Genomic DNA, 6000 nt, shown 5'->3' on the forward strand with positions numbered 1-6000 from the left:
TTTAGCAATCGTTAGCTAAGCATATTTTACTTCCTGTGCAAAGCTGAGAGTAAAATCGAACCCTGAATACTTTCATATGTACAGTAAGCTGTGTGAGAAAAATCTGGTCATAAATGGAAATAAAGACACGAGTAATTATGTAATATGTAACATAACCACTCTTGGCTCCTTATATATCAACATTGTTAACTCTTGTTTATTTCTTATTTAGCTAGTTAAGTTCAGTGGTCACTTATGGTGCTTTTTCCTTTTCCTTTCAATAGCGGCTGTGCATATGTTTTTGTTGACTTCAATGACTTAAGCTCTGTAGGGATTTTCAAAGCAAAGGTCTAAACCTGACGATTGCCCAGACAGGAAGTTTGAAAGAGAATTATTCTCATGTACAAAAACCTGATTTTTGTGTTGATTAAAGCGACAAAAATGTCTGTTAGCTCAAAGCTGCAGACACTGAGAGCAAGTAAGAAGAAGAAAGAGTGCAAGCTAAAGATCTGCTGGTGTTTAAATTACTTATGAATGGTGGAAATGCCCCTGAGCGAAGTGAAAAGCCTCACATCTCTCACATGTGCTTTGTGCAGAAAGTCGAAAACGTGGCTGTTTCTCTCTGTTTCTGAGAAGCTGACATTGTGGAGCTGGAAGGTTTTCATCTGACAGCAGTGATACACAGCCTGTGTGTGTTTGTGTGTGTGTTTGTGTGTGTGTGTGTCAGCCTCCCCCCTGTCAGACATTTTCTGATTCAGGCTGCAGAGTTCATGACCCCATGAACTATAAACCACCAAAACGAGGCCTCTTGACTTTGGTTTGGCGTAAATAGCCTCTGGTCATGAAGTGTATGTTACAAAAATCAGATGATGATGATGATGATGAGGGTGATGATGGTGATGTATACGTGCACCTACCCTGACCCCTCCTGTCTGCCTCCCCACACCCCAGCACCCCGAGGCAGGATGCGTCTCTAATCAGTGCGCTGGTGTCCTCGATCAACAAAGGGAAGAAAAATACGGGCTGACGAATCACCTCCGAACGCGTCGTTTCTGACATTCGATAACGCCTTTTGTTCACACAATAACAATCACCGGCTCTGGTCTTTATGAGCCGCCTAATTATTTCCACATGGCAAGTGATATTGAGAATCTTCATCTTAACGAGCACAACAGTCACTCTATTATTGTTCATAATCCATTACGTCGACATTACAAATTGATCACGTCCTCCAAGCGAAGGATGAAAATATGGAGTCGGGCCGGCGCCGGTTTAACCACCGCTGGTGTAGGAAGTGGTACTTCTGTGACCTCTATTGTGTCTCCTGGTCTTTAATTTATCACACACGCACACATATATATATGTAAGCATTGCATATTAATTCACAGGCATCCATTAGGCCATAGGAGGTCCTCGGCCTATAAATCAAAACTAAAGGGCCGGCTAATTGACTCGAACACAAAGGAGCAGGATGACTACAAGAAAGATGGAAAGAGATAGGAGGAGGCGGAGACGAGAGGAAGAAGAGGGGATGAGGAGGAAGGGGTTAATGGGGAAGGAAATGAAGGACAGGGAAAAAGAGCAGAGGAGCAGCAGTGTGCAGCGCTGTCTGTTTCGCTGCCTTTGACCCGCGTGCCTCCTTTGTTCTATGACTGATGGTATTCGGCGATGACACACATTGCTTATGAGCCCCTGTGGCCACGGGCTTGATCTCCCCACCTATCAGGCCACTGTGCCGCAGCAGCAGCAGCAGCAGCAGCTTCAGCTTCAGCAGCAGCAGCAGCAGCGTGGGCTATAGGGGCCAATTCTCACAGGGCTCTTAGCGGCGCTGCTAATTAGCTAAAAGGGGTCATTTGTATGCAGCATCTCTGTCTCTTTATCTCAGGCTCTTTCTCGCTCTCCCTCTTGGTCTCTGTCTCCTTTTCTCCCTCGGTTATCAATCCATTCCGCTCTCGTCCTTATCTCAATTTGTCTCCAAGACTGTAATTGTATCTGGTCTGATAATTAGCGTGTGACTCGAGTCTAATAAGTTCTAACTGATTAGACTTCAGAAACTTTCATTTCCTCCTCCTCGTTGACTCTACAAGTGCATTAAGGAGGTTTAATCTGGGAAATGTGGACACCAGAGAGACATTTTTTTCTTTCTAAACTGTAATACAGAGCAGGAGAGGTCTCCAAGGTCTTTGAGGTCCACTCAGCAACATCACAGATTCAAATCCAGGACTCTGAAATTGAAACTGAGCCCAGTGAGGTCATGACATTTAACTTTTACGTTTGAATAAATGCAATAAAATATGTAGTGATGCTTTAATTCATTTAACACAATCACAAAAGCTTGTATTTGTTCATCAAAGTGCTCACCATCAGACGGGTGATGAATAGTTTTTACTTTTACAGATTTTAGCCGTGACCACACTGAACTTTGCACCGAACACCCAAAAGGCAATGAAATAGTGACATGTGCAATAGAATATATTGACATATTTATTTATTTATTTATTTATAGATAAATCCGTATTTAACATTATTTAATTCCTTTTGCAAACCTTGGCACTGAGAGCTCGTTTTACCACATGTGGTGGATGATGTGACCCAGCCTGGTTTTTCTTTTATATACACTGAAATGTGCAGGAATAATAAGAAATCATCTCATCGTTGTTAAATTCCAAGCTTGTGTAGCCTTGAATCTTTTAGGCCGTGCGAGGAATGCTAGCTTAAAATGTGAGCGCTTATACTCCTGGTCTCTGAAAGTCCTTTGAGCAGCATTTAGAAGCAAAAATCTAATCATACAAAATAAAACCCTCACTTTTAGGATTGTTGGAGTATATTTATTTCTACAGAAGAAGAATTTTTCTTCTGTAAGCTGGAGGCCAGGTCTCCTCTCTATATCCAGTGAATGTGTCCTTCTTAGTTCAAAGTATTTTTCCTGCTTCTTTGTTCATTTTCCGTCCTTTCAGCTCTCCTTTCCTGCCCTCTTTTCCTTTTTCTTTCTCTAGCCCTCCAGCCCCCCCCATTCCTCCCCGATTCCCCAGCTCATGTAGGGGATTGATGGAGATGCGGGAGGCTGTCATGCAGTAAATAGCATGGACATTGGCTCCCTGCCACGAGATGGGAATCAAGCCTACTTCTTGTGCTCTTAATGCTGCCCCTCTTCTCTCTGTAACTCCTCTTCCTCTCCTCTTCACCACCGACCCTCCCAACAAAAGATTCTCCAGCACATGACTCTTCTGCTCCTTCTCGCCTCCTCTCTGATGATCCACCTCTGTCGCCTCCTCGTCTTTGTTTTGCCGCCCGGATGAGTCATTTTCCCGCGCCGTTTCATCAGGCATGCAAAGTGTCTCTCCGCAGCATCATGGACAATGAGCCTCCGTGGCTCGTGAAAGGTTAATGCTTTGGGTGATTGTAAATTGTTTGGCTATTTCAAGGAGCTGTGAAAGGAATAACTCAACCATAAAATTTGATCGGCTGCCTCCCCTCTCTGCCTCCTCCTGCACCGCTCTCTGTCACTTCCCTCAATCATTCTAATTTTCCTTCTTCTTTCTGTCTTTAATGTTCTCATTTCTCTCCCCGTGTCCTCATCACACTTCATCTCCTTTTTTCTCCATTCTCCCTTTTTGCTGCTCTTACGAGTTCAAAGGTGGAGACTCAGGCCTCGTCTTCGTGCCACATTAGGGAAAGATTTCAGGGAAATGGCCCGTCGGTGTCTCCCCCTTCGACCACAATTTACAGCATTAGTCCACCGCGGGGAATCACTTTGGCTGAGAACAATGGAACGACTTGCATTTGCTCTCATGTTTACGATTAGATCCAGACGTAAAGAATTGACCTCTCAACTCTTTGAACAGTAAAGGCTGGCGTCTGGGTGGCTCCGTGGGCTGACTCATGTTTCTCTAGAATAAAGCCTCGTTGGGTTTTTATTACAGGTTTGCCAACTTAAACAACAAACCAGGTCATTTATCATCTCCCCGCGAACCATTGCAATAGTTGGAGAATTTTTTTGTCTCGTGCAGGTTTCCTGATCTGATTTCCTGATCCAGTATCATATGAGTTTTGTCTAATAGAGGGTTGTGAATCTTTATACTTCACGTCTAGTGCTACGATCAGTGCAGGAGGTGGCGTGTCTTTTATGGCCGTATGTAGGATATCTGACTTTTACTTATGGGGCCGTCACAGACCATCAGCTAATTTATATAACGGTGCTGAATAACGTTAAACCCCCACATTCACTCAGGAGGCTTCATTACTCTTGTGTCACATCTGGGAAAGTTGACATTTAGAAAGTTTGATACAAACTGCTATTTACTCTGTGTCTGTGATCCATGGAGTGTTTGGCCTTGGCTATAGGCTTTTTGATCTTCTTTTTTCTGCTTATCAGTTTGTGGAGTTTTTTTTTCTTCACCTGCCACCAAGGTGCCTGGAGGAGGGAAAGAAATCATCGAAAGGTCACGACTCCTGCAGCACTTGTAGCGCATGGATCAACTTTATTATGCCGACACCATCCCCAGGGTCATCCCTGAAGGCCGTGAGCCGAAACACATCACTCTAATAAAGTTGTTCCATTTACTACAAGTGCTGATGGAGTTTTGACCTCTTTTTTAAATTCAGGGCTTTGTTTTTGACCTTTCATGTGTTGACTTTCAGTTGGATGCATTATTCTTCCTGTGCCTTTCTACTGGCTTGCCTCCTTTGGGTTTTTCCTACCTGTGTGATCATCTGCTCCGCCCTCATTGGTTTCACATGTGTCTCGTCAGCTTTGTTGCTTATAAATTGCTTGTCTCTCCCTCTGCCTCATGTCCTGTGTCAGGTTGTTGTCCTCCATTAGTTTATTTTCTTGCCTGTTCCTAGTTTGTAGTTTTTGGATTAAATGCATTATCCTGTGACTGGGTTCTTACGCTGTTTTCACCAAACCTGACAATAATAGTAAAAGCATTGTATGATGTTGACATTGAATATCTAACACAACTTATGACCGAATGTTTTCTGTGAGAACAAATGTTGGTTTGTCTGGTGATGGTCTTTGTGATGTGCAAATGCAAAAAGCTGAGACGGAGCAGAGTCCATTATTTGTTTTAACCAAACATTGGTAGCTTACTCTCCATTGGTGTCTAGCTCTTAACCTTTGAGCTCCTGTGACTGGATATCCCTGTTTTACTCCAGGACAACAGAAGAAAACAGATGCAAACAGAGACTGTATAGTCAGAATAATTCGACGACAAGCACGTGCAAAGTGAAAGGGAAAGCTGGATTGTGCCGCAGCTGCAGAACTTCCATAAGTTTCTTCATTATTTTTGTCCTCACCATGAGCCTGGAGCTCCACTGACCAGCTGAAGCTCATTACAGCTCAGCCTCCAAGAGGCTATGTTATTATTAACATACCATTAAAATGACTAAAACCAATAATAAATTAATGATGCTAACAAGTGTAGCTGCTGGGTTGCAAGTGAAATAAGCAACATGGGCAACGATCCTGGGACCACAGCGCCTTTAAGGCTCTGAAATCTGTGGTCCACTGGATTTAAATAAGATACTTTTATTAACTGCTCATTTCTATTAGGAGTTGGCCCCTCTAAAATAATGCGGATGAATTATAAGTTAATGTTTTGGTTTTGCCTTTTAGCCAGTTCTGTCTGTGGCTCAGACCTTTTATTATTGCATGTGCCAATGCAGTTGGCTCATATATTGCAATTGCTCAACCTTATTATTATCATTTATATTGACTTTACATGGTGCACGTTGCTGAACACCAGGGTACAAGTTGTATTGTATTTTGGTTTGCACTGCTGGCAGAATGGTGATATATCACCATTTAGTGCTGAACAACTGGACTTTACCCTGATTGTCTTAAAGGGACAAACTGACCTAGAAATATATTGTTCAAAAATCTGCCCAAAAGATGATAAGTTGTTTCACTTGTATATAAAAATATTCTATTAAGAGCCGAGGAAAGAGACAGACGGAGCCTTCCTGTGGTTTTCATATAGGAGCTTCTCTGTAGAAACGCCCTGAGGGCAGGTAATTCCC

The sequence above is a fragment of the Mugil cephalus genome, chromosome 6 (genome assembly GCF_022458985.1).
Source record: "Mugil cephalus isolate CIBA_MC_2020 chromosome 6, CIBA_Mcephalus_1.1, whole genome shotgun sequence".
Classification (NCBI taxonomy): domain Eukaryota; kingdom Metazoa; phylum Chordata; class Actinopteri; order Mugiliformes; family Mugilidae; genus Mugil; species Mugil cephalus.